Below are 22544 nucleotides of genomic sequence, written 5' to 3'. Positions count from 1 at the left end.
CGGGGATGTCCAAGACAAGAAAAGCCATACCTTCATATGGAATTGGAGTGAAGGAAGTGATAGTAGAGAAAGCTATCTGAGTGGTGTGAAATGAGGAGAGAAGAGAATTCAAAATGTCTGATTTCACCTTTGTCTTCCCTATTAGAATGTAAGTTACTTGTGGACCAAGACATGTTTTCATCTTTCTTTGTATCCCCAGTACATTCCGTGTAGGCACTTAACTTGAAGTACAACATTCAATACACTGTGCCACTTAGCCATCTAGAAGAGGGAATAGTTTTGGGCAAAAGATAATGAGCCACGTTTTGAACATATTAGTTCATAGTAATCACTTGGTAACTGGTTGGCTAATTCTATTATTGTTGCTGTCGTTGTTGTTAGCCCTCGATGTGCAACATCACTAAGATTTAAAAATTTTGTCATTGGGAGTGCTGGGGTGGAGGTTTTAATGAGTTTGAGACCTGGGAGCTGAACATTTCTTGTTTGAAGTCAGATTCCCCAAGACTAAACTTTATCCAAACTGAACATGTACTTGAATACTGAACTGGGAGTGAGTTTTCCTCAAAGTTAGCTATATCTAGAGAAAACATTTATTAAGGATTTACTATAAGCCAGATTTGGGGTTAATTCAAATACAAACAAATAAGAGAACTCCTGTCTACAAGAAGCTTGTGATCTCTCTCTCTCTCTCTCTCTCTCTCTCTCTCTCTCTCTCTCTCTCTCTCTCTCTCTCTCTCTCCACACACACACACACACACACACACACACACACACACACACTCTCCCCATGTTAATCTGTTGTCTATGTTGAAACAAAACAAAAGGAAAAAGCTATAAAAAAGAAAGCGAAAATACTGTGCTTTGATCTTAAATGTATCACCTGAAGAGATACAGTATTTTCCATCATGAGTCTTTTGAAATTGTTTGAAAAGCTAAGTCTGTTATGGTGTTGCCATTACTATTTACAATATTGTCCTGGTTCTGCTTACTTCACTTTCCATATTTTTCTGAAATCAGCCTGTTTATCATCTCTTATAGGATAATTGTATTCCATTACATTCATATATCAAAAACCCTTTGCTATTCTCCAATTGGTGGGCATTCCCTCACTGTCCAATTTTTTGCCTCCGCATAAATAACTCATAAATATTTTGTATCTTCCCTTTACTTTTTTATGATCTTTTTGGGATACAGATCTAGTAGTGGTATTGCTGGGTTAAAGGACATGCACAGTTTTTTAGACCTTTGAGTATAATTCCAAATTGCTCTCCAGAATGGTTGGATCAATTTCCAACTCCGCCAACAGTGCATTAGTGCTCTAGTTTTTCCAGACTTTCAAGGAGCTGATATTCTAGTAAGAGAAGATAAAACATAAGGGATAGAAGGGAAAGGGGAGATGGAAAGGAGTTCTACTTAGGGACAATGTGATTGTTGAAGAGAATGAAGTGACTGAAGTGAAGCATAGAAGGAAAGAGGAGTCTCAGGGTGGGTTTTCTCTGGGGTGAGGAGGAAAAGAACTGACAGTGAGTTGAGCTATATCCCTGGTAGGATCTGAGGCAAGAAGAGAGGAAAGTATTGAGGGACATGAAGAAGGAGTGGAGCTGATATTCAAGGGACATTGAGAGAGATAAGGTTTGACACCTTTGTCTCTAAGCAGTCACTTCTTGGTACTCTTGCCTGTCTGAGGCTATGCCTAGGAAACAAAGGATTTGATCCCCTAGACACTAAAAAGCACAGAACCTCAAAACTGAAAAGAAACTTAGATGACTAAGTTTCATTTTCCCCTCATTTTTTATGGAAGACTGGACAGATGAAGTGAATTTCTCAAGGTCACATGGCTAATAATTTCAAAACAATGGACTTCTGATTCTAAACCCAGGACTTTTCCCCACTATAAAATAACAGATTGGAGGGAATCTTATCCACTACCCCCTTTGTTCATCAACACTGTCAAGTTAGGTCATCATCAAACCACTATGTTTCTTGTACTATTAAATTAAAAAAACTTTTATGAATCACCTACAAGGTGTATGACTCTGCTCTAGCCTCTGGGCTATTTTAAAGATAGCTATTACACAATCCTTTTTTTTTTCTCAAGGACCTTACAATCTAATGGACATGGGGTTTTGACATGTAAGATAATAGGTTTTTACAGTCATAAGGAACCTTGGAAACCATCTGATATAAATATTTTACTCACTTCTACTCACATCATTCAACTTGGATTGGAAGAAATGAGTGAGAGCTGGGGAAAGTACATTTAGCCTCAATAAATGTAAGAAAACACCTCCCAATAGATAGGAAAACTAATTTTTAAAAGTTTTATTATTATATTTCATTTCTATGCAGTCTTCATTCCCTAATGTATCTCTCTGTTTCCTCCCAAAGAGAGCAAGTACTTTCATAATGAATGAAAAAAGAGGGAAAAAACAGTTCTGCAAAACTAACGAATAAATCAGAAAAGTCTGACATCATATGCAATATTACATAACCATCAACAATTTCCATTTCTACAAAGAATAAGGGAGAGGTGTCTTCTCAAAGTTATTCCTTAGGGCCAAGCATGATTGTGATCATGTCACAACACTCCCTTTCAATTTGGTCTTCTTTCTATTCGCTTTACTTTGTAGGGGACCAGGTATTGCTTTTCTGATTGCGCTGCTATTTTATCTATGAAATTATGAATTAGAGCAGGCATGCCTGATTCTTTGGGTATTCTTCAGGAAAGACCATGATGGAAGGGGGGAAGGAGGCTGTAATTATACTTTAATAAGGCACAGAGGGTTCAGAGGTGACTAGATATAGAAAGTACAGAGACAAGAGGCAAAAAGGAAGAACACAGAGACAGATGGCCTGATAACAAGGATGGGATGTGGAAGCAGGCAGACAGTGATGTGGAGAAGTGGAACAGGTAGAGAGAGTCATTCACATAATCATGTTTTAAAATTGGGAGTATTCAGTAGCATGGACCCACCGGAAATGAAAGATTGATGGAGGTGGGCTGGGTTCTATCAGCTACCATTATGGTTTAGTATAAAGAACACTAAATTTGTAGTCCAGAGACCTAAAGTATCATTTTTATAGAGTTTTTTTTGGGGGGGGGGCAGACTAACTCTTATCTATGTCACCATGGGATCAGTTCATTAATATCTCCACATTATCTCCTTGTCAATAAAATTTTAATGTTAACATGTCCACATCCTCTCAAAATTATAAGTATCATTTGGTATCCTTCTGACCTTATTGTGGATATCTGGAACTTATCTGAGATTTATATATTAGAGGATCAAAAACCTCTGATGACAAGGCCAAGATGATTTCCTCTGGATAAGCACATATTTTTAGGATGTGGGCTTTTTTGGTTGATATATGATATATTTTGCAAATTATGTTCTTTGATCTTTGAGCCAATTTGCACATAACTTTTAGCTTCCCCCCTGCAACTTCCAGCTAGATTCTTTTATATTGGCTACTTATAAATTTACTCACTATACTGTCTAGAAGGGGGTAGGGTGGGTGATGAAGGGACCAGAACAATATACAATATTAACACATTGATTCTACTTCACTTTGTATCAGTTCACGTAAGTCTTCCCATATTTCTCTGTTTTCCTACAATGTAGTAAAATTCCATCAAATTCATGGGCAACTTGCTTAGCCATTACTCAATCAATGGGTATCTACTTCATTCCCAGTTCTTCACTATTACAAAATGTGGTACTATGAATAACTGGTATACATCTTTCTTGTCATTAGCTTCCTTGGGGTTTCTTACAGTGAGTTCTCTGAATTAAAGGATAGGAACATTTTTGTCACATAATTTCAAATTGCTTTTCACAATGGTCAGACCAATCCATTCATTGCTTCTCCAATAACGCATTATGTGACTTACTTTCCAAAAAAAACCTATTACTTTTCAAAAATGGAATGAGCTACCCTGATTCCAACTCTTCTCCCTTACTTCAGGTCATAATGTGAAGGATGTATTAACACTTATTTGAGACATTTTGAGGGAGAATTCCTGTTCAGGGACCAGTTAGACTAGATGTGACTGAGATCCCTTCCAAATTGGAGATTCTGATATAAATAGATTAGAGCTTAAGTGACTTGCCACAGTCACAAGGCTGCTAAGTGGCTAAACCAGATTTTGAACTCACATTGTTTGACCCCAAATATAGAGGTCCTCTAAATACTTCAAGATGCACTAATAATTAATATACAAAGGTTTATGTGATAAGTACAAAGGGAAAGAACTAGGAAGGAGAGATCCTTTTCACCTGGGGTGGAGAGAGGGGTCAAGGAGGGCATCATGGAGAAGATGACCTATGCAAGGCAATATCCTCAAATACCTAACTATCCCCACAAATCCTGAAACACCGGACTCTCAGTACCTTTAATGGATAGTTAATGGCTCTCCTTAACTCATTCCACTTCCCCATTGCTAATTACTGTTCAGGTTGCCTGGCCCACCCTGGCCAAGGGCAGTGGGCTGGGTTCTTGTAGGCTGTAGTGAGGCTGATTCATGTGGGGCTAGGCCTCCCTTCTGTGGTGAGGGCTGGGTGAGCTAGGTCTCCTGCCCTGTGTTCATCACAGTTTTATACCTGTTTAATTATAGCCATTAGTGAGATTGTGAAAAAAAAATGGGATTTGGGCCAGGTCTAGAAACATATACAAAGTTGGGGCTGGGCTCCATCAGTTACCATTATGGTTTGATAACAAGAACACTAAATTTGTAGTCCAGAGACCTAGATTTGAACATGGACTTTGCTTTTCAATGCCTGTGGAAGCTTGGCAAGGATCTTCCCCTTTCAACCCAGTTTCCTCCTCTTTAATAGGATTTGGATCATATTGTCTCTAAGGTCCTTTCCAACTCCAAATCCTATTATCCTTGGATACAAGATATGCTGCCATGCTGCAAACAAACCTTGGATGGGGACACTTACAGGTCCTATGTCAAAATTCTCTTTTCTCTCCCCCTCCTTCCCATTGGTCCAGTGAAGAATTTCTGCTTTCAATGATTCATGTATAACACAAAATGAATCTCTATTGGATACAGAAAACAGATTTCTGGCATTAATAGTCTATCCAATTTTTCCTTCTTTCTTTTTAAAGGAATATTATAATACACAGTAGCTCTTGGTTGATATGCTGGTAATTTTTGTTGAATGACCTTTTCCCTTTTTTTATTATTCTTTGTTACCAAGCATGGTTCCCTAGGAATAGTATTGGGGGTGGGGTATGTGTATACACATATACACATAGGTGTATTAGACTGACTACCAAACTGAAGGTCTGCAGAGCTGTTGTGCAGGAAACTGAATCATTTCCATTCCATTCCACTGTCTTAGGAAAATTCTGAAGAGCACCTGGCAGGAGAAGATACCAGACACTGAGGGCCTTTCTTGAGCTAAACTGCCTAGCATTTCACTATTACTACAGAGAGTGCAACTATGATTGGCTGGACACATTGTTAGAATGCCAGATGTATACTTGCCAAAAAGATTATTCTATGGAGAATTCACACAGGGCAAGCATTCACAGGGGAGTCAGAAGATGTAATACTGAGACACCCTGAAGGTCTCATTGAGGAACTTTAAAACTGATTTTATAGCTTGGGAGACCCTGGCACAGGACTGCCCAGCATGGTGTGCCCTCCTCAGCAAGGGGACTGGGCTCTATGAGGAAGACGGAATGGGAGAAGCTCAAAGGAAACATGATATATGTAAGTCTAAACACCCCAGGTGTTCTCATGGACTATTTGCCTGATCCGTGTTAGCATATTCCAAACTCGTATTGGGTTGATCAGCCACAGTCGGACACATTGATTTGTCTCAAGCATAGAGATGTCAGTTTGGTCTTCTTCAATAATGAAAGATAAGAACCAACACATAATTGTTTCATACATACATATATAATCATATATATATATATGTATGAATAATATTTGGAAAGGTGATAGAAAAGCAAAAGCTATCAATAAAATTAAAAATCATGTCCTATATAAAAAATTTCTCATATGAAAATGAATTCCTTACTTACTCTAACTGCTTACCTCTGAAGCAGTTTTGACCACAGTGTGTTTTCTCATTTGTCTTTCCCTCAGCTCCCAAATGAGACTGGATGAATACTGAGAATGACAACTTGGACTCCTTGATATAATGCATTGTAGGGAATTTTCTTTACCAAACATTTGAAACTTTGTTTACTTTCTTTTTCTCTCTATTACACATCCTTCCCTCTCACCTTCCCTCCCTCTTTATTTCCTTCCTTTTTTCCTCCTTTCTTCCAATCTTCTTTTTCCTTCCTTCCTTCCTGTTTTCTTTCCCTTTCTCTTTCCTTCCTTCTGTCCTTCTCTTTTTCTTTCTTTTCCTCCTTCCCTCCTTTGTTTCTTTCTTCTAATCTTCCCTCTCCCTTCTCATTCCTTCCTTTCTCTCTTTCTTCTTTCCCTCCTTCCTTCACTCCTGCCTTTCTTTTTTCTCTCTTCCCTCTTTCCCTGCTTCCTTCCTTCTTTCCTTCTTTTCTTCCTTCCTTTAGTCTTCTTTCACATCCTCCTTCTTTCCTTCTAGCCTTCTTCCCTCCCTTCCTCTCTCCCTCCTTTCTTCCTTCCTTCTTTCCTCTTTTCTTTCTTCTTTCTTTCCTTCTTTCCTTCCTTCTCATCTCAAATTTTACTTTGTTCTTTAACCAGTGGCCAACAACAGCCTCAAATGTTATAGTTTTTACAAAACACAAAATTCTCACAATAACTCTGTGAGGTTGGTGGAGAGATACAGTTGAGGAAACTGAGACTTGTAATGTGAAATGACTTGCTCAGGATTGGAACTTTGGACTCTTATGTGACTTCTTTTATTGGAACTGAACTCTAAAGTCCTTTCACTCCAAGTGCGCTGCTATTTCTGCTACACCACAAAGAGGAAACTGTGCCCTTGGAAACCACGCAGTCCTGTGACAAAGGAAAGTATGTTCTTAGGCTGACCTGGCACTGTTCTCTGCCATGAGGGAAGGGCCTCATAAAGTAAGGTTTACACAATGTCTACACCTGCCAACTCTTTTCTCACTCTTTAAAAACAAACAATGTCAGTGTAACACTCATCAGCAAACTGTTTACATTCCATTACATGAAGGACAAAAACAAGGACTGTAGGTGAAACTCTGAATTTCACTTATTTACATTTGTGATACATCCATATATACATGAATTTTGCAGCTATCATGTTAAATTTTATATATGAGTAATACATAATAACTATAAGATGTAAACGTTTATCATATATGTATGTGAAATTTAAATTTAAAACAATAGCAACAAAATTATTCTATGTTTCTATCTTCTTTTCCTCTCTTTTTGTTTATTTTTTTCTTTTTGTTCCTACCCTTCTGCCCACCTTCCCTCTCTCCTTCCTTCCTTCCTTCCTTCCTTCCTTCCTTCCTTCCTTCCTTCCTTCCTTCCTTCTTTTCTTCCTTCCTTCCCTCCTTTTCTCCTTTCTTCTCCCTCCCTCCCTCCCTCCCTTCCTTCCTTCCTTCCTTCCTTCCTTCCTTCCTTCCTTCCTTCCTTCCTTCCTTCCTTCCTTCTTTCCTTCCTTCCTCTCTCTCTCTCTCTTTCTTACTTATAAAATGTTAGTAGATTAATCAGATGATGTAGTACACCTAGAGTTTTGTGAAGTATTTGGCACAGCCTCTCCTAATTTTGTGGAAAAGATAAAGAAAAATGGGCTGGCTAAGAGAACAGTTAAGTTGGACCTGGATAAATGTCCAGACACAAAATGTCCTAATCTATGGTTTGAAATTACTTGGACGGAAATCTCCAGGGAAATGCTTCAGGGATCTCTGTACTGGGTGCTCTGCTGTTTTTTTTAATGACTTTGCCAAAAGTGAAGATGGTTGTTGTTCAATTGATGCTAACTCTTAATGATGCCATTAAAATTTTTCTTGGCAGAGATCCTATTCATTTTCTTTTCCAGTTTATTTTACAGATGAAGAAACTGAGGTAAATAAGGTGAAGTGACTTGCCCAAGGTCACACAACTAGTAAGTGAAGTATCTGAGACTGGTTTTGAACTCAGTTCTTTCTGACTCTCCTGTGCCATATAACTGCTCCAAAGGTGGTATAAGACTCATCAAATGTTCAAATGGCAGAAAACTGGGAGGGAAGGTTAAAACATTGAAATAGCGTTGGAATCCAAAAAAAAAAAATCTCAGCAGGTTAGATTGTTGGACTGAATTTGATCAGAAGGAATTTTAAAAATCAACTGCTTGGAATTTTAAAAATCAACTTAATAAGATGAGAAAAGTAAGTCTGGATAGCAGTTTGTCTGAAAAAAGATTTGAGGTTCTTAGTGGACTACAAGGTAACAGTGGCCCTCCAAACAGCCAGTGTGAAATTGGGCTGCATAAAGAAGAATGTGAACTTGAGGACAAGGACTATTTCATCTTTGTCTTTGTATCTCCAAGTGCTTAGCATAGAACCAGGAGCACAGCAGTTACTTAATAAATGTTTGTTGATTGAAGGAGTCCTATTTTACTTTGCTCTGTCAGTCCATATGTGATGTATTGTGAGCATTACAAGGCGGAGAACTCACTTTTGCCTTTATTTTCCTAGGTGGTTTAGTGGATAGAACACTGGACTTTGAGTCAGGAAAACCGGAGTTCAAATCTGGCCTTAGACACTCACTAGCCCTATGACCCTGAGTAAATCACTTAAGCTCTGTTTGAGTTAATCCACTGGAAAAAGAAATCTTTATCAGGACAACAATGCCATATGAGGTCACAAAGAATTAAACATGAAGACCAACAATAAATGTTCATTGACTTACTGTATTGTGTTTAGTCTTGCCTTCACTTGAGTCCAAGAGGAGGACTTTGGTAAAATGCAGGGTGTCTAGAGAGGTAGTAACCTCCAAACCGGCCATTTGAGAACGAATTGTGAAGGAGTTGGCAATGTGTAACTGGGCGAAGACTTAGGGGAATAGACTTGCTCTTGTCAACCCCAGAAGCCAGAAGCAGGAACAAAATGGGGAAGTCTTAAAGGGGCAAATTTAGACTTTTTATAAGAAAAAGCTTCCTAACACAGTTTTGTTGTTTTCAGTCATGTCTGACTCTTCATTTGGGGTTTTCTTGGCAAAGACTTGAGTATTTATCATTTCCTTCTCTAGCTCATTTTGTAGATGAGAAAACTGAGGCAAATAGGATTAAAAGACTTGCCCAGGGTCACACAGCTAGTAAGTGAAGTATCTGAGACTGGTTTTGAACTGAGGCCAGATTTGAATGTAGGAATATGAGTTTTCCTGATTTCAGGTGCAGTGCTCTATCTCCTATGCCTCTTAGCTGTCCTGTAATACTTCACCTATGTATCATCATCATCATCATCATCATCATCATCATCATCATTATTTTTTTTTTGCAAGGCAATGGGGTTGTGACTTGCCCAAGATCACACAGATAGGTAATTATCAAATGTCTGTGGACAGATTTGAATTCAGTCCCTCCTGACTCGGAGCCTTTACCTATTTATTGATAAAGGTATAGTGGGCATTCTGATCAAATGAGTAGATGTTTCAAAGCTGAGAGAGAGTGCTAATATACTAGATGATAGAATTGGAATTCCAAAAGATCTCAACTGGCTAGAATTTTGCTCTGAATTTAATTCAATGGAATTTCTTAGGGAAAACTGTGAAATCTGCCTGGGACTTAAAAAATCGATTTTGTAAGTATAGGAGTGGGGGATGCTAGTTAGTACAGTGGATAGAACATGGCCTTGGAGTCAGGAGGATACTCACTGGCTGTGTGACTTTTGGGCAGGTCAATTAACCCCATTTGTCTTCCAAAAATAAAAAAAATAAAAATGAGAATAGATTAGGAAACTGAGTCTAAAACACTGTTTGTCTGAAAACACTTATTTATAGATAGATATATCAGTTATTAAATGTTTGCTGTGCTAACCTCTGAGGATACAAATGCAAGTAAAAAGATAGTCCCTACTTTTAAGGTGCTTATGTTCTAATGAGAGAAATCAACACAGAAATGGTATGGCATAGATGGTTTAGAGGTGGCCCTGAAACCTCTCTCTCTCTGTCTCTCTGTCTCTCTGTCTCTCTGTCTCTCTTTCTCTCTCTCTCTCTCTCTCCCTTTGTCTCTCTCTCTCATCTGTCTCCCAATTCTCTATCTAGCTATACTTTTGCTGTCATTTATCCATTTAACTTTCTATCATATTTCTTTATCATCTATCTATCCATCTATTTAACTACTCATATCTATTTGTAGATATCAATCATTTTTCTATTTATCTTTATTTTTCTATAATCTATCCTCTTTTTTTGTTTTATATATCAGTCTTCTCTGTCTGTTTCTATCTGTCTCTCTCCCTCTCTCCTCTTCCTTTCTCTTTCCTTTTCCCTCTTTCTTGAATAGTAGTGTGTTCTACTTCAGGAAGTCGTGAGCTTCTCTTTCACTGGAGATTTACAAGCAAGAGTTAGATAATCTTTTCTTGAATCTACCCTCAGGGAGTTCTTGCTCAGGTCAGACTATGTAGTTTCTGAGTTACTGTTCAACTCATAAGATTCTGTAATCCTCTGTAGTCCCACTGCCTCCCATGATCCATGACTATCTTCAGTCAACATTACAAAGATAATTCAAAATGGCAAGAGTACTGGATTAAAAGGGATGCAACTGGTCTTCTTCTAATCATGCGTAACTCACTGGTGTTGGGTAACCAAGTCACTTTATCTCAGTGTTCTTTGGTTTCCTATGCTGTAAAATAAGGTTGTATTGGAGTTGGTGGTCTCTAAGGTTTCTTCCAACTCTAATATCCTCAGATTCCATAGTGGAGAGAATGGGGGTGTTCCATTTCAACAAGAGATCCTTTTCCACATTGGTTTTAATATGTGAGGCCATCTTACAAAACTAAGGTCTTCCTACTTGTTGAAGCAGGCTTCCAAATGTCATTTTAACCAGTAGAAAAGATTGGAATTGACTGGGATAGCTAGTCCCTGTGAAGGGATCAGACCTTTCATTACTACCTTTTTACTTGGTGTGTGTGTGTGTGTGTCTGTGCCAGGAGGCCAGGACCAAGGACAGAGTTTATAGGGGTTCAGGAATTTCTCTCCCATCCTCTTGGGAAAGGGTCCATGATCCATGTCCACTTGCAATGCTTCCTTCTTTTTGGGCTGTAATAATCAACAGCTCACATTTTGAAATTATTTTTTCTTTATTTAGAAAAGAAATATTGTTGGATAAGAATGGACCTGAGATTTTATTGATATGAAGAGTTCCTGATAAACAAATGTGCTCGACCTTTGTAATTTGGCAAATTTTCTTCAAGTCTTAGAGAGTTTCCCAGAACCCAGAATTTAAATGACTTGCCCTGGAGTCACATGGCCAGATTTTTCTAACTCTTAGCCTGATTCTCTATCTACTATATCACACTGCCCTCCCCACCCTCATATTGATTTTATTATTTTCCTTTTTAAAATATTTTATTTATTCATATTGACTTTTGAATATATTCCTCCCACCTTCCTCCTCAGTCAACTGTGTTTTTGCAGCACATCACAAAAAAGAAAGAAAAAAGAAAAACAAACAATTCAGCTGAAACAATCAACAAAAGTCCACACAATAGTCCACACCTATATTCTCCTGCCTCCACAAAGAAATGAGGGAGGAGTATTTTCTCACCCTTTCTCTGGGGCCAAGCTTGGTTGCTTTCTTTAGGCAGCATTTATACAGCTGTAATCATTTTTTTCTTGTGTTCCTGGTTCTTCTTCCTTTGTCTGGCATCTGCTCATATTACTCTTTTCTGACCTCTGCACCCTTATAATTTCTTACAGCATGGGAATTTCCAATTATGTTAATACACCCACAACTTCTTCATTCCCCAATAGAAGGGCATCCTTTGGTTTCTGGGTTTCTGCTAATTGGTTCTCAGCAGTTTGAAGATCAGCAACAAATGTTGATTAAACACTCACTATGGGCTTGAACCTGTACTAAGTTCTGAGGATCTGAATAGAAGCAAAAAAAATGATAGACAAGTTACAGCAATCCTTACTCACAATTCTTTGTTACAGGAAGCTTGTTTATGGCTCATAGTCTTAGACTCTGAAGGGACCTTAGAGGTCACCTAGTTCTACCTGCACTTTTTTCAAAGATGAGGAAACTGAGACCCAGAGTAGTTAGATAAATTGTTTACAGTCATACAGTGAATAAGTGGCAGGGTTGTGATTTTAGCCTACATCCTTAGGCTCCAAACTCAGAATTCTTTCTACTGACCATTTACAAATTACTGCAAATGAGCTGTACAAATTATATAAATGAGCAACTGAAGTTCAGAAAGGTGACTTGCCCAGAGATTACAAGGTTAAGTGTCAGAGCCAATTCTAGGATCCAGTCACACTCAACCATGTATAGCATTGTCTCTCTGGTGGGGGATCTAACTCTGCTTGACAGAATACCTGCTCCCTAACTCCTCAGTCTGGGGGAGCAGAATTTCTTCCTGAGTCTCCCCCCTGTTTTAATCACCTCATATATTCTTTGATTTTCAGATTTCATCACTTCTCTTGAACAATTGAGAAGGAACAGAGGACAAGTCATTGACTGGAATTTCCACAGCAATCATGGTAGTGGTTGGGAGAAAAGGAGATTCAAGCCCTGTCCTTGAAGGATAGTGTATTGCAGGTTCATGATTCTCCTGATAATCTAATAACCTTGAAGCCTTGCCTCCACCTCTGTTTTGGGGGGATTTTAATATTTTTATTATTATATATTTATTATATTAATATTTAATACCATATATTTAATACATTAATATTTAGTATTATATTTTATTATATATTATATATTTTTATGGTTATAAATATTTTCAATATTTTAATATTTTTCCCAAATCTTTTTATAGTTAGAATGAAGAAATCACTAGATGTTCATTTCCCAAAGCCATCAGCAGAAAAGGTGGTTATCATGTTTAATTCAAAGTCCAAGGTGAACAGTAACAGACAGGGAGAGACATTCCTTCCTGCCCAAGACACAACTCCCTTTTTCCCTCCCCCCCACCCCCCCACTTGTAAGGGAACAATTTTTTTTTTTTAGATTTTTGCCAGGCAATGGGGTTAAGTGGCTTGCCCAAGGCCACACAGCTAGGTAATTATTGTCTGAGGTCAGATTTGAACCCAGGCACACCTGACTCCAGGGCCAGTGCTTTATCCACTTCCGCTACCTAGCCGCCCCAAGGGATCAATTTTCCATCCAATGTAGGATCCCTAGGGCAATCCCTCTGATAGATGATCTAATATGTGTTTGTTCAGTTGATCTTTGACCTTGGCATAGGTTCATAAGAGTTTTATTTAGAGCCAGAATGGATCTTAAAAATAATCTAGTCCAATCTTCTCATTTTACAGATGGGGAAACTGAAGTCCAGAAGCCTAAAATTCAACACTAGGGACTGCTTAATGGCACCATAGTGATTAGCATGTGGTCCTAGAGGCAAGAAGACTCATCTGCATGAGTTCAAATCCGGTCTCAGATACTTACTAGCTCTGTGACCCTGGACAAGTTACTTATCCTGTTTCTCTCAGTTTCCTCATCTATAAAATGAACTAGAGAAGGAAATATGAAACCACTCCAGTACCTTTGTCAAGAAAACCTCAAATGGGGTTATGGAGAGTCAGGCACAACTGAAATGACTGAACAATAGACAATAAGTGTCAGAGGTAAGATTTGAATTGATTTTTTTAACTCTAAATTTGGCGCTCTTTCCACTACACCAATATAGAAAAGGTTGGAACACTCCATTCTGGAACTACTATGCCAAATTACACTTGCACTCATTGACTGGAATCCCCAGAGATACACACAGATGGCCAGTGATGCTGTCCTCAGGGATCTAAGGATAACCCTGAGACTATTCTTTCCAGCATTGTCACTCTGAGCCTCTACCCATGTGCTTCTCATGAACAATCACTCAGTACCCTCAATTAGTTTTTAGAAGGTGTAATTTACTTAGAAAATACAGCAATAAGCATATGCTGAGGCTAGCTAAAATGGTTGGCAAGAGTTGAATGTTAAATTTTCTTTGAAAGAATTTACATTTAAAGTAAATTTTCGGGGAGGCTATGTGTCACAGTGGATAGAGCACTGGCTTGGAGTCAGGAGTACCTGAGTTCAAATCCAGTCTCAGACACATAATAATTACCTAGCTGTGTGGCCTTGGACAAGCCACTGAACCCCACTGCCTTGCAAAAAAAATCTAACAAAAAAAAGTAAATCTTCCATGAAGCTAGGTGATGCAGTGGATAGAGTACTGACCCTGAAGTCAGGAGGACCTGAGTTCAAATTTGGCTTCACACAATTAATAATTTCCTAGCTGTGTGACCTTGGGCAAGTCATCTGGTCCCATTGCCTTGCAGCCCCCGCCCATAAAGTAAACTGGAAAACATAAATCAGAGATTGAGTTATTGTTAAAGGAAGTGATGGAGAAAATGTTAATGTTTCAGATTAAATGAAAAATGTGTTTGTAAATTTTTTTATATCAGAGAACTGATCATAAAACATCTACTAAGACAAAAGAATATACTCTTTCTTCTATAGTAAAAATACTTGCACTCAGACCTGGAGCACATACTCTTTTGGGGGGGGGCGCTTTTTGCAAGGCAGTGGGGTTAAGTGACTTGCCCAAGATCACACAACTAGGTAATTAAGAGTCTGAGGTCAGATTTGAATTTAGGTCCTCCTGACTACAGGGTGGGTTCTCTATCCATTGCACCACCTAGCTGCCCCAGAGCAGCCCCCTCTCAAAAAAAATACACACAATATCCATGGGAAGAATTGGTTTGAACTTGAAGTACGATGGTAGTGAGGCAAATCTCAGCTCCTGGCTCAGGAGATAATCTTTCTCCTTCCCTGGAACCCTTCTGAAGTTTCTTTTGGTTCTTTGTTGGACTCTGAGGATTAGTACTTTTCTAGAATTCATAGTATTACCATATGATGTTTCCTTTACTTGAATTACTCTTACTCCATGTCTGTGTATCTAAGATCAGTGAATATTTTCAGTTCCAAGACAGATGCCATTTCTGCCATTAGCTACTATCATTTTTTCTTTACTCTCTTTTTTAAAAAAATCAAACAATGGGGGTTAAATGACTTACCCAAGGTCACGCAGCTAGTAAGTATCAAGTGTGTGAGTCCAGATATGAACTGACTCAGATCCTCCTGACTCCAGGACCAGTGCTCTGCCCACCTAGCTGTCCTCTAGTGTCCACCTAGTGCCACCTAGCTGTCCTCTAGCTATTATCAATTTAGCCAATCAACAAATATTTATTAAGCACCTACTATATACCAAGCACTATGTTAAGCCTAAGGAGACAAATATGACTAAGAAAAATTTTAACCTCAAGGACCTTACAATCTAGCAGGAGAAGACAACATGCACAAGGAAGCTGAAAAGGAGAGAAGAAAATACCCAATTCTAGGGCATTTTGATGGCCACTGCTTCTGTCATCATTTATCTCTGATCATTGATAGAACTTCTGAAAAGGATGTATTGATCTCTTGACTTCACTGGAGCTGTTACCTCTGGCTCCCCTCACCTCCCAATTAAAGTCAATTTTGATCTGTAGGCCCCAAAGGCAATAGGCCAAGGCCCAACTCTAGCTCTATCTCCAACTTCTGCCCTAGTCAGGTGGACATTTTGTGCCTTTATTGGTATTGTTGCCCTCCATAAGGTGGTCCCTTCATTTGAGCATGCACATATGTACACACACACACACACACACACACACACACACCTGAGCCCTCTCTGCTTCCCAAACCCTACCCATTCTGAAAAACTCAGCCAGCACAGCCAATACCCATTCAAGATCTTATAGCCTATATTAATTGGACTATTTAGAATTGGACTATTGGACTATTATATAGAATTGGACTATTTAGAGATGGGAGAGTCCTTAGATGATTCATTTTACAAGGGTGAAAACCGAGGTCCAGAAGAATGGACCCAATTGACTTAGGATCATGTTCCCCCAGGCAGTAAGTAACATGGCACCTGCAAGATGGGATCTATGTGGCTCAAATTAGACTGAGACCTCTCTGAGGGCAGATGCAATATTTTCCCTGAGAATGGGGGCACCCTGAGATCAACATCTTCTCACCATAGTCCTTTGTCTCTGTCACTTCTATCTTGTCTTGGCCTGGGTTCATCCAGGTCCCTCTTATTTTTTCCCCAAAAGATTCTTGGCACAGGAGACATTTTCCCTTCCAGATGAGTTCACAGCTCACTTGATTCTCTGACCTGAGTGACCTCCTGTGTCCTTGTGGAAATCTCCACTGGGTCCTTCCCTTCATGTTGTCCCCCACCCTGGCGTCTATGCTGATGCTGCAGCGAGGGAGGGATGATGTCATTCAGCCCCATTGAGGAACAACAGGGAAACATGCCAGCACTGGATGACATCATTCCCCCTGGCTGCCTTTTTCTAACTTCTCACCCCTGTTGTACATCTTGCTGCTCCTGCCAGAGGAACTCCACTTCTGGGGTTTTCAAGCATCCAGAATTCTTTAGAATGGTGGTCTATTTGCCTGGGTCTGAGAGTCCTAGGCTCCTCAGAGACATGTCTGAGATTAATCATCAATCTAAATGAAGCTATGCATCAAATATCCAATCACTTTGGCCTGGGACTTCTGATGAGATACTTCCATGGGCTCATAGTCTATTAGATCTTTAGAGTATCAGGGTTGAAAGGGTTCTTAAGATATAGAGGTTCAAAGCTGGAAGGATTTTTTTTTTAGGTTTTTGCAAGGCAATGGGTTTAAGTGACTTGCCCAAGGTCACACAGCTAGGTAATTATTAAGTGTCTGAAGCTGGATTTGAACTCAGGTCCTCCTGACTCCAGGGCCAGTGCTCTATCCACTGCGCCACCTAGCCACCCCTTGGAAGGGATCTTAAAACATAGAATGTCAGATCTGGGAGGCCTTTAGAATATAGAATATTAGAGCTAGGAGGGCCCATAGAACACAGAATATCAAAACTGGAACAGACTTTAGAACACAGAATGTCAAAACTAGAAGCTACTATAGAACATAGAATGTCAAAACTGGGAGGATTATTAGAAGGTAGATTGTCAAAGTTGGGACAATCATTGGAACAAAAAATATCAGAGCTAGAAAGATAATTAGAAAATAGACTATCAGGGGCAGTTAGGTGGCACAGTGGGTAGAGCACTGGCCCTGGAGTCAGGAGGACCTGAGTTCAAATCTGACCTCAGATTCTTAATAATTACCTAGCTGTGTGACTTTGGGCAAGTCACTTAAACCCATTGCCTTGCAAAAACCAAAGAAAATAGACCATCAGAACTGGGAAGATCATTAAAAATAAGATTGTCAGAACTGAATCATCAGGCCATAGAATGTCAGAATTGGGAGAATCATTAGAACATAGCTTGTCAGAGTCAAAAGGTACATGAGACTTCAGAATGCTAGAACACAAAAACAGATGAAGAAAATGAGATAGAGAAGTTCAGTGACTGAGGATTTGAACACTGGTCTCTCTGACTATTGGTTCAGCACTCTGCCCACTGGGCTAGGAAGCTCATTAGAGTATAGATCTTTAGAACTGAAAGGAAACTTAGAATAAAAAGACATCAGAGTGGGCTGGGATCTCAGGACTACAAATGTTAGAGTTGGAAGAGCTCTGAGGAATGATTTAACCCATCCATTCCTTATATAGAGAAGAAAACCCAAGATCATTTTCCCTAGCAAAGCCAGGTATCCAGTTTCTCTTGCTAAAGCTACTTTGCTTACAGTATGATATCTTCAACATGGAAGCTGGGGCAGTGGAAGGTACTTATGAGGGGACTGATAACCCTGTTGAGAGATGGGAGAATTTGGGAGGGTGAGCAGGGAGAACCCTGCCCAGGAAGCCCTTCCCCAAGGGGAGGCCAATAGCAGTTGTCCAAGATCTTGTCCTCTCTGCCTCATGCTGGCAGCAAGGTAGCTCAGTGGATAGACTGCTGGATCTTGAATCAGGATAGACCTGAATTCAGCTCCAGCTTCAGATGCTTATCTGACTGTGTGACCAGAGGCAAGTCATTTAACCTCCCTGTCTTATTTTTCTTATCTGTAAGGTGGAAACAATGATTCTACCTAACCTTCAGGGTTGTTATGAGGAGCAAAAAATTTAAATATTCATAAAATTTTTCTTTTATTTTCTTCATCTGTAAAATGGGGGTATTAATATTATTTGTTGTGAGTTGTCAAATGACATAGATATTTGGAAAGAATTTTGCATACTTTATAGCTGTCTAGAAATGCCCTCACCACCACCACCACCACCATCCTAATGATCATCATTGCCAGTCCCTGTGGCTAGCTCCAGGATGGTGTCCCCACCAAGAAGGAAGGCAATGAAATTCTATCTTCTACAGGTGAAAGAGTATTTCTTCGCTAATCTAGTACATCAGATGCCTTCCCTAGGGGAAATGAACTAGAAAATTCCTTTCGGGTCCTGTCAGACTAGGGACTCAGGACTCCAGGGAGCATGATCTGACTCCATTTGAATGCCTTCCCTTGGGTGGAAATTCTCACAATGCCAGACCCCTGGGAGGTCTTCTGGGGACCTGAAGAAGGTGCCACAAAGTGAAATACAACCTCTCTCCTGTCTTTGAATCTCCTGGCAGGTCCTGGCACCCATTTAATCAATGCTTTGTTGAATTGAACTGAGTTGAAAGTCTAGAGTGCTTTGCAGAATGGGATAGGGTTGGTTGAGGAATACCTGAGTGCCCATAGGGAAAGTCCTAGGTGAGTTCTAAACAGTCTAAATTGGAGGTTTTGGGGGAAGAAGCCATGAGACTAAGTCCTCCTTCTTCCATCCCTTGTATCTATCTGGGTCAGGGGTACTTGGCCTCTTTAGTACCATGGGCCAATGTCTGCTGGATACCTACAAACTCTTTCTTAGAACAGTATTATAGCATGCATAAAATAAATTATAGAGGATTACAAAAGAAATCAATTATACTGAAATATAAACTCAGTAGATAAATGAAATAGAATTTCAGAATTAAAGTTGCAGTTATTTTCCCCCAACTAAATTTGCACATCTCCCTGAAATCTGACACTGTGCTAAACTCTGGAGAAACCAGAAAAAAAAAGGCAAAAGATCATCCCTGCTCTAAAGGAACTCTGATGGAGTCTGGGAGATAACTACATGCCTCTCCTCTCCCCCCACCCCAAAAAGAAACCCTGTGACTAAATAAGGTTATATAAGGTTAATAAATAAGTCTCATTCTATAAATGAAGACTCTGTACTACAGAGAACTTAGGTGATTTGTCCAAGGTCATACAAGCAGTAAGAGGCAGAGCTGAGATTTGAACTTGGACTCTAAGATCAAAGCATATATAAGGTAGATTTCCTCAGACAAAAATGTTAAGGGAACTCTCCCTTTAAATCTCTCTCTGTCTCTCTGACCCTCTCTGTTTTTTCTCTCTCTCTCTCTCTGTCTCTCTCCCTTTCCCCCTTCCCCTTATCTCTCTCTCCTTCTCTCCTCTGTCTCTTCTCCTTCCCTTTCTCTCTTTCTCTCTCATCTCTTCCTCTGTCTCTGTCTTCTCTTCCCCTTCTCTCTCTCTGCCTTTCTCCCTCTCTCCTTTTTCCCTCTCTTCCCTCCACTCTCTTTTTTTCTCTCTCTTCCTCTTTCCTCTCTCTCTTTTCTCTTCTTCCTGCCTTTGTCTTTCTCTCTCTCCTCTCTTCCTCCTTCTCTCTCTCTCCTCTCCCCCTTCTCCCCCTCTTTATTTTCCCTATACATACACACACGTGTATATGCATACACACACACACACACACACACTCTCACAGATCATTATATAAATGTGACATATCCTTATCAGCCATATTACCGTGAAGACTAATCTTCCCTCAACTTTGAGTTGGGAGAAAGGAAAAGAGAGAAAAAAGGACAGAGTGAATGAATGAGTGGAGGAAGATAGGGACTTTTTGAATTGACTCAGAAATAAGGGGGGGGGGGACTGACTAGAGGTAGCAAACAAGGAGGGTTGCTTTTTTCTCTGTCGCCTTTTCTGTTTCCATATCTCCTCAGCCCTGGTCCTGGCTGCTCATTTTTTAGCAGACCCCCAGTGTACCCCATCTTGGTCTTGTCCCATATATGGATCCAAACATTGGATGATTCTATTATTTCTTTTAGGTTTTCTCTGAAGAGAGTGAATTCCTGAGGGACAGAACTTCAGAATAGTCTGAAAACACTTGCATGAACTGATGCATAGTGAAGCGAGCAGAACCAGAAGAACATTATACCCACTAACAACAACATTGGGTGATGATCAATCTTGATGAACTTGTTCATTTCAGCAGTACAATAATCAAGACAGTTCTAAAAGACTTGTGATGGAAAATACTATCCAAATCCAGAGAAGGAACTGCGGAGTTTAAATGCAGACCAAAGATTATTATATTCAATTTTTAAAAGTTGTCTTACGTATTATGTCTTTTTTCCTCTCTAATTTTTTTATTTGTATATGACTCTTCTTTCACAACTTGATTAATATGAATCTCTGTTTATCATGGCTACGCATGTACAGCCTATATTAGATTGCTTTCTGACAGAGGGGAAGGAAGACAGGGAAGAAGAAAAATGCAAAATTCAAAACTTTGCAAAAAAATGATTGTTGAAAACTACTGTTCCATGTAGTTGGAAAATTTAATAAATGCTTGGATACATAATTATATAAATGAATAAATAAATAAATAGAGTGAATCCCAGAGCTGGGTCTGGGGGTCATGTGGAACAATGAACAAGACCTTTGGCTTGACACTGCTTTGGGGTGATTAAATAATTTCATGAAGTGAAAAGAGAATTGGATTCAGCATCAGAGGACTTGTATTCAAATCCCAGAGTTGACTCTTCAATAGAGCAAGGGACTCAGCCTCTCCTAGCCTATTCTTGTTAGGTTCAGTATCTTTATCTTATGGTCTGTGGACACTCTCTGATTCTCTGGATAGGTTAAGAGTCCATGGTTTTGGATGGGATGGATTTTCTTTTCACTAGCTTTTACCTGAGAGTTATCATTTCCTTCAATTTTGAATGTAGACAGCAAATTTTCTTCTGGAAAGAGTCCATGGGCTTCATCAGCCAAAGGGAGGCAGAGAGTCTAAGACCTCAAATGGTGAAGACCTCCTGGACCTCCCTTAGAACCCCCTGGGTTCTAAGTTCCCTGTGACTCTATAATATGCCCTTGGAGCCTCTCTCTCACCTTCAGACTATTTCCAACAGTAGGGATACCCAGACTAAAGGCTGGGTGGCACATGGGTTGGAGCTGTCTGAGCTAAGTCATAATATTTAAGAGTTTGTTCTCTTTCACCAGGATGTACCCTGAGCAACTATGCCCTAGACCAATAAAACTAGTTAATAAAAGCCCAGAGAAGCATTGAGCCACCCCACATAAAACGGATTGAGAAAGATCAGGCTTCGGGGCTCTCTGGGGTCACATTGTTGCAAAAGACAAAGCCTATCTCTGGTTTCAACAGAATCTAAGGGGTTATTGTCATTGGATAAAGCAATCAGGACATAGAAAATCAGACTCGGTGGATTATTCAGAAATTATGGACTTCCCTCTCCTTCTTACCTAGTGAACTTTGGTATGTTCCAGGCAATATGTGCTGCTTAATCCCTTCCTTTCTCTGGGCCTCAGTTTCTTCTTTTGTAAAATGAAAGAGGTGGGGCAGACAGTCACTAGGTTTGGTTCTAACGTTTATTTTTCCTCTAGTTATTTATGTTCTAAGGTCCCTACCAACTCTGACTTTCTTAGCTTTTAAATTCTAATGGTCTAAGGACTATTCCAGCTTTGACATTCTTCAATCTAAGAATCTTTTGATCTCTGACATTCTATATTCTAAGGTTTCTTTCACTTCTAACATTCTGTTCTCCAAAATCCCTTCTAGCTCTGATTTTCTATGATCTGAGGTTCTTCTTAGCACTGACATTCTATGTTTTGAAGTCCCTATCAGTTCTGACATTCTATGTTCTAAATTCCTCCCAGCTCTGATATCCTGTGTTCTAAGGTCCCTCTCAACTCTGATTGATATTCAGCGTTCTAGGACCCCTCCCAGCTCTGGCATTCCATGTTCTAAGGCCCTTCCCAGATCTGATATCCTGTGTTCTAAAGGCCCTCTCAGCTCTGACATTCTGTGTTCTAAGGGCCCTCCCAGCTCTGACATTCTGTGTTCTAAGGACCCTCCCAGCTTTGACATTATTTGTTCTAAAGGCCCTCCCAGCTTTGACAACTTGTGTTCCAAGTGTTCTCCCAGGTTCTGACATTCTGTGTTCTAAGATTTCTTCCAAATGATTTTTTGTGTTCTAAGACTCTTCCTAGACCACACATTCTATGCTCTAAGTTTCCCCCTAATTCCGACATTCTGTCCTCACATCCTTTCCAATTCTGACTTCTAATGTTCTAAGACTCTTCCAATTCTATGTTCTAAGGACTTTTCCAGCTTTTAAATTCTATGTTCCATGTTTTTTCCCCTGATCTAAGATCTCAGGTTATTGTATCAATTTGGATAAA

At 39.6% G+C, this 22544-nt stretch overlaps 1 long non-coding RNA gene across 1 annotated transcript; it reads left to right on the top strand.

Annotated features, from left to right (window-relative positions):
* The first annotated feature begins 5523 nt into the window (after positions 1-5523).
* LOC141491227 (uncharacterized) lies at positions 5524-20763 on the top strand. Its single transcript, XR_012469536.1, has 3 exons — positions 5524-5722; positions 12530-12662; positions 20168-20763. It is a non-coding gene; the product is annotated as an uncharacterized LOC141491227 (long non-coding RNA).
* The last annotated feature ends 1781 nt before the right edge of the window (positions 20764-22544 follow it).

This window comes from Macrotis lagotis, chromosome 1 (assembly GCF_037893015.1).
Source record: "Macrotis lagotis isolate mMagLag1 chromosome 1, bilby.v1.9.chrom.fasta, whole genome shotgun sequence".
In the NCBI taxonomy this organism is placed as follows: Eukaryota; Metazoa; Chordata; class Mammalia; order Peramelemorphia; family Peramelidae; genus Macrotis; species Macrotis lagotis.
The sequence above is the reverse complement of the archived record's forward strand: the minus strand, read 5'-3'. Positions and strand labels throughout refer to the sequence as shown.